Genomic DNA, 12919 nt, shown 5'->3' on the forward strand with positions numbered 1-12919 from the left:
AGAAGCCATCAAAAGCCTACCAACCAAGAAAAGCCCAGAACCACATGGATTCTCAGTCAAATTCTACAAAACCTTTAAAAAGAACTGATACCAATACTCCTCAAAGTATTTCAGGAAATAGAAAAAGAGGAAATCCTTCCAAATTCATTCTATGAGGCTAGTATCTCTCTGATACCAAAACTAGACAAAGACACATCAAGGAAAGAAAACGTTAGACTAATATCCCTGATGAACATAGATGCAAAAATTGTTAACACAATACTGGCAAATCACATACAAAATTATATTGAAAACATAGTGCACCATGATCAAGTGGGGTTTATCCCAGAGATGCAAGATTGGTTCAACATCCAGAAATTTATAAATCTAATTCACCACATCAATAGACTTAATGTTAAGAATCACATGATTATTTCAATTGACGCTGAGAAAGCATTTGATAAAATATAGCACCCCTTCATGCTTAAACACTAGAAAAAATAAGAAGAGAAGGAACATAAAACAACATTTTACAGGCTATCTATGCTAAGCCCACAGCCAACATCATTCTTAATGGAGAAAAACAGAAAGCATTCCCTCTAAAAAATGGAACAAGACATGAATGGTCTCCTTCACCATGTCTATTAAACATCATCCATGAAACACTTGCTACAGCAAATAGACCAAAGAAATCAAAAGGATACAAACAGAAAAAAAGAATAACTAAAGCTGTCACTATTTGCTGATTACATGATCCTATATTTATAAAATCCAAAACTCCACTAGAAAACTTCTAGAACTAATAAATTAATTCAGCAAAGAAGCAGGATATAAAATCAATATGTGCAAATCTAAAGCATTTCTATTCATTAGTGAGGGATCCCCTGAAATAGAAATAAGGAAAACCATTCCATTCACAGTAACCACAAAATAAAATAAAATACTTGGGAATTAATCTAACAAAAGGGGTGAAAGACCTCTACAATGAAAACCACAGAACATTAAAGAAAGAATCTGAAGAAAACCTTTGAAGATGGAAAAATCTCCCATGTACTTGGATAGGCAGAATAAACATTGTCAAAATGGCCATTCTACCAAAGGTGCTATACAGATTCAATGCAATTCCAATTAACATTAAAATGACATTCCTCATAGAAATACAGAAATCAATCACGAACTTCATCTGGAAGAAAAAGAAACCTCAAATAGCCAAAAGAATCCTGAGTAGAAAAAGTGAAACAGGAGGTACCACAATACCAGACATTATACTATACTACAGAGCAATAGTAACATAAACAGCATGGTATTGGAACAAAAATAGACAGACCAATGGTACAGAATAGAAGACACAGAGACAAAAACCACAAAAAATACAGTCACATCATACTCGACAAAGGAATCAAAAATATACAATGGAGAAAAGATAACCTGTTCCACAAATGTTGCTGGCAAAACTGGAAATCCATGTGCAGTAAAATGAAATTAAACCTCTATCTCTCACCCTGCACAAAACTCAACTCAAAATAGATCAAGGACATAGTAATTAGACCAGAGAACCTGCACCTAATAGAAGAAAAGTAAGCCCGAATCTTCATCATGTTGGCTTAGGATCAGACTTCCTCAACAAGACTCCCAAAGCAAAAGAAATCAAAGCAAGAATCAATAAATGGGATGGAATCAAACTAAAAAGCTTTTTCTCAGCAAAGGATACAATCAAGAATGTGAAGAGAGAGCCGACAGAGTGAGAGAAATTATTTTCCCAAAAGCACTTTAGATCGAGCACTTATCTCAAAAATTCATGGAGAACTTACAAAACTGTATACCAAAAATATAAAGAAATCAATCAATAAATGGGTGAAGGACCTGGTCAGCCAGTTTACAGAAGAAGACACACAGGCAATTAATGAAAAATTGTTCAACAAATTTTCTCTAGCATAACACATGAAAAAGTGTTTAACATCTCTAGGAATTAGAGAAATGCAAATTAAAGCAACTCTAAAATTTTATCTTACTCCAATTAGAATGGCTATTATCAAGAACACAACCAGTATATGTTTGCATGGATGTGGGGAAAAGGCACACTTTTACATTGCTGTGAACTTGCAAATTGGTGCAGCCAGTCTGAAAAGCAGTATGGAGAATCCTCAGAAAACTTGGCATGGACCCACGTTTTGACCCAGTTATTCCACTCCTCACTTTATACCCAAAGGACCTAAAATCAGTAAACTACAGTAACACAGCCACATCAATGTTTATAGCAGGTCAGTACACAATAGCTAGATTGGGAACCAACCTAGATGCCCTTCAACAGATGAATGGATAAAGAAACTCTGGTATATATGTATACACAATGGAAAACTATTAAGCCATAAATAAGAATAATGTCATGGCATTTCCAAATAAATGGATGGAATTAGAGAATAGCATGCTAAGAGAAATAAGCCAAGCCCGAGAAACCAAAGGCTGAATGTTTTCTCTGATAATTGGAGAATGATATATAATGGGGGTGGGGGGGTTGAGATGTGAAAGACTAATGGGGGAAATTTAGAATATGTAGATGGAAATGAAAGGGAGGGGGGTATGAAAAATGCTGGAAAGAAACAGACATCATTACCCTATGTACATGTATGATTACATGAATGATATGATTCTACATTGTGTACAGCCATAGAAACAAAATGATGCACTCCATTTGTGTACAAAGAAACAATGCAGTCTGTAAAAAATTTAAAGCTAAATAAAAATAATAATTAAAAAATGATTTAAAAAGTCACAATGATAGTATTTTCCAAATGCAGAAGATTTTGCTGAATTTTAAAAAATGCAGAATTACAAATAAGGAAGGATTAGACAGAATAATTGGGTATTTTTGGAATTATGTTGTGCCCTCTGCCTTGAAGCAGGCCTGTGCTGCATGGAGTGTGGAGGCATTTACAACACACTGTGGGTTCAGGAGGCACAGTGGGCTCCCGTGGAGCAGCCAGTGTGCCCTTTAGGTCCTGCTGAGGCCCAGCTTGCATTGAGTGATGTGGTCTTTTCCACTAGTTGCATGAAAACTTTTAGTGATTTTCTAAATCCTGAATTTTGCATTCTGAAGCAGTTCAACCAAGGGAAACACATCCTCAAGCGATGACTTATTACTCCTAATGGATAACCAAGCAGTTACACACAGAGAGCCACTGTGCATGTGGGAGAGGATGTGTTGCTGCTCTGAGTGCCTCAAAATGAATCCTGGTACACAAGGTCATTCAGGAAGCAGGTGACAAGGTGATTGATGTCCCTTGGCAGGAGAGGTTCTGTCATTCTGTTAATGAAATTCAGTCTCTAATGGCCACACACAGTTTTTCCAAAATGCCTCACTCTGTCAGGGAGGCCAACTTCCTTGAGCAAGAACCCTGCAGACCTCAGCCTCAGGAGAGAAGAAGATGGGAAATCCTTGTCTGCTTTCCCGTTACCACATCTAAGCTTCTGTACAGGGGTTTCAATCATTTTCAGAGTTTTCTTTCTAACATTTCTATTATAATGTTCTTACATGATCCTCTCTTAGTTTGGAACTCTAATTCCATTTTCTATTATATATGCTGGTTCTGTCTCCATTCTTTCTTTTCATTTATATGTTAGGATCTGTTATAGTTCTGCACATCTGTTGTTGTATAAATCAAGTGAGCTTTGTTAAAGTCTTTCACACATTCTTGATGTGTTGATTTTGATTTTTCTCCTAACAATGTGAAATTTCCATTCAGTTCCATGACAATCATGGGTCTCCTGTATTCTGTGATTTTTCTCATGTTCTCATCTTCATTTTCAATGACTCGATTGATACTTATTTATTTATATTTCATTTTATTCCTCTTTTTTCTACTCAACTTTTAGACATGTGTTTTCATGGCAAACTTTTAATTATTACATGTTTATACTAAACTTTTATAATGCTAATGGGCATTTAATGCCTTAAAATACCAAATAGAGATTAATTATCACATCATTTAAAATTTGAAGCTTGCTATCTTTTTATCATTCTACTTTATATCTGTGGTTCATCTTATTTTATGCTGTGTGAATGGATCATTCATACCATTTCCTGCTTGCTTTGCAAGTGCCCCAGGAGAATGGTGGGTATTTTCCAGTGACTGCAAGTGTAATGCTTTTCATTACAATTAGTAGAGAGTGTGATGTGACTTGATAAATTTGTTAAATGCTCACATTCTTGTGTAGATTCCATGGTTTGAAAACATTTGCTTAAAATCTCAACTGTGCCCTATTAATTATCCATAGTTTTACTTCTTATGTTTAATAATATGTGTTCTTGAGTTCAATTTTAAAAACTGTGCTCCTGGTAATCATGATTCGTGAATTTTTCTGTCTGTCTGACTTCACATGCTGGATTTCCAAGGATCTAAAAGTCCTTCTCACAGTTTGAGTCTTATGGCTGCATATTTGTGTGTTTTGAGCAATTTTAATTGTATTTATATATGTGGTGCACAGAGTGTATTGGGATATAACAACACAGTGTGGCATGGTGAAATGAGGTAATTAATACACCCATAAGTTGAATTACTTACAAATTGTTCTACTAAGAATATTTTAATTTCATGCTCTTAATAAAATTGAAATATATGACAGAGGTTTCTGCTCTCCCCTCATGTGGGCTTATGGGGCAGATAGCATCTCAGCTGTGTGTTTGTATTCCCTTCCTGCTGTTTACACACTGTACACCCTGTTACTCTGATATGCAAGCTCTCTGGGTCCTATCATGGTTTGAGGCTTATGTTCATCCATTTTCCTCTTGATTATCCCTCCTGGGAGGTCAAGAATTGTGTGTGTATAACTCCTCAGGCCTCAGGATGCTCTCCTCACTGCAGTGGTCCCCTTTTCTCTGCTTGCCTACACTGGAGCTGATCCCGCTCATTCATCCAGGTTGTGCAGACTTGAGATGTTATGCACACATGTGAGTCTGGGGATCATGTCTGGCTTTCTAGCCCTGGAAGGAAGTAGTCTGGCCTACAACAATACTGAAGAGAATATTGGGACTAGATGTGGAAGATCAAGTTATGAAGGACTTAGGATTGCTAAAGGTAGGTGTCCTGGGAAGAATAGATGGCTGAAGAAAGATCTCTTCCTAACAGTAACAGGGGGTATGCCTTAGTGAAAGTGGAACATTATAGATGATCAAACATTTGAGGTTTCACCTGAAACTGTCATGTCACATACTAAAGCCAAGACTAATTTCTAGAAGTGACAGTATGGCCTTCATGCTCAAAGACGTCAAGAGTCATATTTTCAAACAATTCTAACTCATAAAACTAAACTAAATTGCATGGTTGGTGGAAGGCACAAAAGAACCTTTGGATGAACAGATTGCAACACTGTAGGAAGACAATAAATAATTTGAGTACTCTTCACTTAACAGGATAATGAGATTGGGGCCTTTGCTTTACAGACCATGCCAAAGCAGCCCAGGATGACCTGAGAGTCATTTCACTTGCTGGGTTTCCAAGGATCTCTAAGTTCTTCCCACATTTTGTCTCAGATGGCTGCATATTAGTGCATTTTGATCAATTATAATTGAATTTATATATGCACATTTCCTCCCTGCTTCTCTACTGCCTCAGTAGAAAGATGGCCTCTCACATGACTGTGGATATGGTACTGTTCATAGCAACTAAGTGGAGAGTGTGAATTGACCTGGTGGATTTGTTATATCCTGATATGTGTGCCAGTTCTGTTGATCACAGTAGACTTTGACCAGAACTCCTTTTACCAACTCCTCAGTGCATTTCAAGTCATCAATGTCTTTCCCAGTAGTCCTAAGTGGACATGGCTTATGTTTAAGCTCCCTACATGGACTTTTCCATCGTTACTTTTCTTCTGGATCCACAACACACTCATTTACATTTATATCATTAAATCTGTAACAGACAGGAGAACTTTCACTCTGGTTGATCATGGCTATTTTGATGCACACTGTTGACCCAGGCAGTTTGAAAACCAGAACTCAGTGATGTTTATGAGTATGATAATGATTTGAGAAATGGTATTTGTGCTCCTCATGGTCTGCACCAGCCTGTACATGGTCAATCTCTTCCTCAGACACCACAGGAAATTCAAGCACATCCATAGTCCCCATGACTCCTCCCAGCCATCTCCTGTACCAGAAACCACGGCTTCTTTGCCCAGCTGCTCCAAGCAGCTCCACATACACTTCTCTTAAGGTCTGACCAGCGGGATGAAAGACACGTACACGTCAGAGGTTCATGAAGCAGCTTCCCCTTTATGCAGATAACACCCTCAATATATAAGCAGTCTCATGCATAAGCAATTGTAGCCAAATATGTCCATCCAATCCTGTTGAAGGTCAAGTGATCACTCGCTGGAGCATACATGTAAAGTATATCTGTCCACGCAGTAGGCAGCTGAACTCATTATCATACAGCCAATTGTGAACGCGTTCTGCCATTCTCCAAGCATAATCATGATTGCATTTGCTCTCTGCCAGTCGCCATCTTTAGATGCACGTGGTGTAACCCTGGGCCCCAGGTTTCACCTGCCACAACTCCCCCTTTCTGTTTATAAAAGGGACTGGGCCTGTCTTAGGTTGTCCACGGCAGAGCAACATCCTTACCCATCATTGGACAATGAGACTCTAGCCCTCATTTCCTGTCTTAGGTTGGTATGAGCTCCCCATGAATCTTACCCGTCATTGGCTACCAGTCCAGCATATTTAACCAGACTTGGGGAGATGGTCCACCATTAATTGCATGAGAGCTTGGTGAATAACAGCTGTTTTTCCGCATGGATGTATATGCATTTTGTATATGCACAGGACAGATACAACACACAAAAGACCTCCCCTGGACAAAAACCCAAACCATTCTTTTCCCCATAGAACAATGGACTGCAGAAATGTGGCCAGATGTTGTAAAAATAGGAGGATATAGAATAGAGGAGTTGGTAAGGGGTACAGGATAGGGCCACATCTTCACTATCCCCCATAGTTCACTCAAGTCTCCTCCATTCATTTGGTGAGAATTCACCAGCACCATCAGCGGGAGAAGCCTCCCCATCTTCTTCCTGTTTTGGGGTCTCTGCTGAGGCCTTGACCAATCTATCCGGCACCCAAATTGGCGATTGTGCATCCTGTGGGAAAACACAAACAGACCCTCAGGTCCAGATTAATACTGGATCTGGGCCTTTCCATTGTCCTGATAGAATGTCCTTCCAGAGCACTTGAGGTAGATGCTTTTTATTGGGCTCTGAATGATGGTCAACAGTCAATCGGCCCTCAGAATCAAAATTTTAAAAATTTAAAATGAACAAGACCACAGACAATTTGTCTTTTGGGGATATGTATGATGCCCCTATTCCCCCATTTTGTTTATAAACCATGTTTTTAAGTGTTAAATGGGCACACTCAACAATGCTTTGTCCAGTAGGATTATAGGGAATTCCTGTGACATGTTGAATACCAAAGGTGGAACAAAATTGTTTAAAGGCCTGGGACGTATATCCAGGACCATTATCTGTTTTAATTTGTTTGGGAACTCCTAGGATGGAGAAAAAGTGTAAACAGTGTGTTATTACATCTTTGGTTTTTTTCTCCAGTAAGAGCAGAGGCCATAATTAATCCTGAAAAGTTATCAATAGACACAAGAATGAATTGTAGTTTTCCAAATTCTGAATAATGAGTTACATCCATTTGCCAAATATGATTGGGCTGAACCCCTTTAGGATTTACTCCTAATGAGGGATTAGGAATAAATGTAACACATTTAGCATAAGACTTGACTATGTCCCGAGCTGTTGCCTTAGTAATTTTATAGCATGTGCATAGAGTGGAAGCATTTATGTGAAATTTGGAATGAAAAGTTTTTGCATTTTCAAGCGTATTAAGGATGTGTGGGTCTCTGGTGGCCATGTCTGTTAAATCACTGTGTAAACTTAAAGGACCTGGAAGGCCAGTATGAGCCCGAAAATGCCCAGTAAAAAAAGGATTTTTTTTGTTCCAAATAAGTTTTTGTAAACTTTGAAAATATTTAGTAATAGTGGAGTTGAGGGAAATCAGACCAGTTAATTCTAAATTTTGAACAGCATTAACAATGTATTTGCTATAAGAGATAGGTTAAAAGGCTCATGGTGGGTTTTGAATACTTCTATAGCTACTAATAGTTCCATTTGTTGTGCAGATAGAGTATTAAACAACAATGTTTCTTTAACATTATCTATAGTAATAGCACCATTTTTTGATCCATCAGTAAATATAAGGGTAGCTCCTGTAATAGGTTCTTTTCTGGTGAATTTAGGAAAAATTATAGGATGTTGACTCCAAAATTGGAGAAGAGGATCAGATGGCAAATGATTGTCAAACACAGCAAAAGTACTAGTAAAGACTACAGCCCATGAATTTGAATTATTAATAAGATATTGTATCTGATCAGTAGTATATGGAGTAGTGATAGTTGAGGGATGTGATCCAAAGGTGGAAAGGGATACTTTTAACGCCTTAAGGTTTAATTCTGCCACAGATTCAATAAAAAAGGCTAAGACCTTGTTAGGGGCATAATTCATGTGAACCCATAGGATAGGACACTTTTGCCAAAACATTCCTGTGGGTAACTTATTTGTGGCCAAGACAATGAATGATAAAGGCTTACTTAGGTCAATATGATCAAGATGAGCCTTTTCCATAGCTGTTTCAACAAGCTTGAGAGCTGTTCGAGCCTTAGGGGTAAGCACTCGCTTAGAAAGAGGGTCAGAATCACCTTTAAGAATATCAAACGGGGGCCCAAACTTGAGGTGGGTAAATGAAGGTAAGGTCTAATCCAATTAATATCACCCAAAAGTTTTTGAAAAAAAATTAAAGTTCTAAGCTCATCCATCTGAATGGTAATTTTTGTGGGTTTAACGATAGTTTGATTAATGATAGATCCCAGGAAGATTTTGGTGTCTGTGATTTGTACTTTATTAATGGCAATATGTAAGCCCCATCCTTCAAGTGACTTTAGTAAGGAATTATAACACTGCTCTAAGACAGGTTTTTCTTTATGAGCTACAAAATATCATCCATATGAGGATAGATTAAAAGTTGAGGGTTAATTTGTTGATACACACCAGGATGGAAATTAATCTGATTACCTTGCCCTTCATATGGTCCTTGGCCTGTCAACATGTTTAGATTCCATTGAGGATTGCCCACAACTGCATTACATCGGGCAGTATCAGAACATAACTCCTGGTTAACCACCTTCCATTTTAATATGGTTGCACTTTTGTTAGCATTGGAAGCCATACCTAATCCCTTTAAAGTCTGCTCTGCCTGTTGAAGTGGCCAGGCTTTGGGCCATTCTCTAATTTTGATAATACTGTTGTTAGCCCCAGTATCTAATAAGCCTTCAAAACTTTTGCCTTCTATCACTAACATTGTCATAGGCCTATCTTTTAAACCCCATGTTACCATGACCATATTTTGGCCAGTAGAACCTAATCCTTTATTTCCCCTAATAATGTTTTTTGATGGATATTGATCATAGCAAATGGATAAGACCAACAATTGTGCTATGCGATCACCATGAGCTATTATTGCTACACCTCTTGGTGAAGAAGCAAGGATTTTTATTTCTCCTGTAAAATCAGGGTCTATAACTCCAGGGACAATATTTAATCCTTTTAAAACAGAAGAACTCTGCCCCAGAACTAGTCCCACTGTTCCTTTAGGTAATGGGACGACAGCCAAAGTTGGCATTTGTTGTTCTCCCATCTCTGGAGTTAATACTGCTCTGGCGGAGGAACAGAGGTCTAAACATCTACTTTCTCTTTCAGAAACTTGACTTGATTGTTCTTTTTCTACAGTTTCTAATATCTTTCTCCCTTCTCTTATCTGTTTTTGAAATTTTGGTTTTTTGGAAGTCAGACAGAAAAGAACTAATGTCACAACAACAACAACAACAAACAGAAACCAAACAAGGAAATGTAACACAAATAACTTACACATATTTGTTATGGGACGTCCTTCGCTGTCTCTTGGGACAGCCTTTCAATATATTCTCTCTTTAGGAGAATCTTCCATTAATATTCCCTCTCTAGGGGAATCTTCAGTTAAAACCTTAAGGCAAATGTTTCCTCAAATAGGGAAACCTCGTTAATTACGCTAGCGAAACTGTCTTTTATTTATCTGAGCACTCATCAATTCCCAGTTCAATCCTCATTTGATCCCAGTCCGGGCCACCACTTACAGAAAACCGTGGCTTCTTTGCCCGGCTGCTCCAAGCAGCTCCACAGCTTCTTCTCTTATGGCCCAAACAGCAGGACAAAAGACACGTACACTTCAGAGGTTCATGAAGCAGCTTCCCCTTTATGCAGATAACACCCTCAATATATAAGCAGTCTCATGCATAAGTAATTGTAGCTAGATATATCCATCCAATCCTGTTAAAGGTCAAGCGATCACTGGCTTGAGCATACATGTAAAGTATAACTGTCCATGTGCTAGGCAGCTGAACTGATTATCAGACAGCCAATTGTAAACGAGTTCTGCCATTCTCCAAGCATAATCAGGACACTGTTTGCTCTCTGCCAGTCGCCATCTTTAGATGCACGTGGCGTAACCCTGGACCCCGGGTTTCCCCCACCACATCCTGAACACAAAGCCACACACACAATCCTCCTGCCTGTAGGATGCTTTGGCTCATTAATTTCTCAAACAACTCTTTGAATCTTAATTCCTTTTATACACATGTGAAAATTCCAAGACAGGAGGGGATTAGTGCAATTTATCTTCTTGCTACCTGACCATCTGCCTATTTTTATAGAAGAAAAATAATGAAATTATTTCTCAATTTATTTCAATGAGTAGAATAAAATTTCCACACAGAATATTTAAAGACTGAACTGACTCCCTGTTCTTAAATAGAAGTGTGTCTCAGGACTCAGCTGGGAAAGAGATCCATGTAGTACTTGAGCACTTCAAATGCCACTAGTTTAAATTTATATATTCTATAATCAAAAATGCAATCAAAATAGAAATCTTAGTTTGAACAAATGTATATATGTATCACTGGAACAATTTTCACATTGATTACAAGTCTAAATTATGACATTTTAAGTAAAATGTGTGTGCATTCTATATGCAATTAAAACTTCTATCTGGTTGCTTTTGGTCTCTTTTAAAAAAGGTACAAATGAAACAGAAAATGCAATTTGTGCAATACCAGATCTTCAACTCTACTACAAAGCAATAGTAACAAAAACGGCATGGTATTGGTACCAAAATAGAAAGGTAGATCAATGGTACAGAATAGAGGACACGGACACAAACCCAAATAAATACAATTTTCTCATACTAGACAAAGGGGCCAAAAATATGCAATGGAGAAAAGATAGCCTCTTCAACAAATGGTGCTGGGAGAATTGGAAATCCATATGCAACAGAATGAAACTAAACCCATATCTCTCACCATGCACGAAACTAAACTCAAAATGGATTAAGGACCTCGGAATCAGACCAGAGACCCTGCAGATTATAGAAGAAAAAGTAGGTCCAAATCTTCACCTTGTTGGTCTAGGATCAGACTTCCTTAACAGGACTCCCATAGCACAAGAAATAAAAGCTAGAATCAACCACTGGGATAGATTCAAACTAAAAAGCTTTCTCTCAGCAAAGGAAACTATCAGCAATGCGAAGAAAGAGCCTACAGAGTGGGAGAATATCTTTGTCAATCATACTTCAGATAGAGCACTAATCTCCAGAATCTATAAAGAACTCAAAAAACTCTACTCCAAAAATTCAAATAATCCAGTCAACAAATGGGCTAAGGAAATGAATAGACACTTCACAGAAGAAGATCTACAAGCAATCATCAAACATATGGAAAAGTGTTCAACATCTCTAGTAATAAGAGAAATGCAAATCAAAACCACCCTAAGATTCCATCTCACCCCAATTAGAATGGCGATTATCAAGAATACGAGCAACAACAGGTGTTGGCAAGGATGTGGGGAGAAAGGTACACTCATACATTGCTGGTGGGCCTGCAAATTAGTGCAGCCACTCTGGAAAGCAGTGTGGCGATTCCTTAGAAAACTTGGAATTGACCCTCCATTTGACCCAGCTATCCCACTCCTTGGCCTATACCCAAAGGACTTAAAATCAGCATACTACAGAGATACAGCCACATCAATGTTCATAGCTGCTCAATTCACAATAGCCAGACTGTGGAACCAACCTAGATGCCCTTCAATTGATGAGTGGATAAAGAAACTTTGGTATATATATACAATGGAATATTACTCAGCCATAAAGAATGATAAAATTATGGCATTTGCAGGCAAATGGATGAAATTGGAGAATATCATGCTAAGTGAGATAAGCCAATCTCAAAAAGCCAAAGGACGAATGATATCGCTAATAAGTGGAGGATGACACATAATGGGGGGGAGGGAAGAGTTAGTGTTAGGGTTAGAGTTAGGGTTAGGGAGGGGGGCAAGTATGGAGGACGGAACTACTGTATAGAGGGTAAAGAGGGGTGGGATGGGTGAGGGAAAGGAAAAAAATAACAGAATGAATCAAACAACATTACTCTATGTAAATTTATGATTACACAAATGGAATGCCTCTACGCCATGTACAAACAGAGAAACAACATGTATCCCATTTGTTTACAATAAAAAAAAAGAAAATGCAATTTGTAGTTTGCATCATATTTCTATTAAAGTATACTGTATGTGTATCCCACCAATGCCCACCTTACACTTTCCAGGCACCACTTTAGGGCTTGGATGTGTACTGGTGTACTGAGGGCATAAGACCTTGTTATGGCTTGCATATGAAGTGTCCCCCAAAAGCTTACATGTGAGACAATGTAAGAAGGTTCAGAGGAGAAATGATTGCTTTCTAGGAGTCCTAACCTAATCAGTGAGTTAATGCCTGATGGGATTAACTGACTGG

This window comes from Sciurus vulgaris, assembly GCF_902686455.1.
Source record: "Sciurus vulgaris genome assembly, chromosome: 17".
Classification (NCBI taxonomy): Eukaryota; Metazoa; Chordata; class Mammalia; order Rodentia; family Sciuridae; genus Sciurus; species Sciurus vulgaris.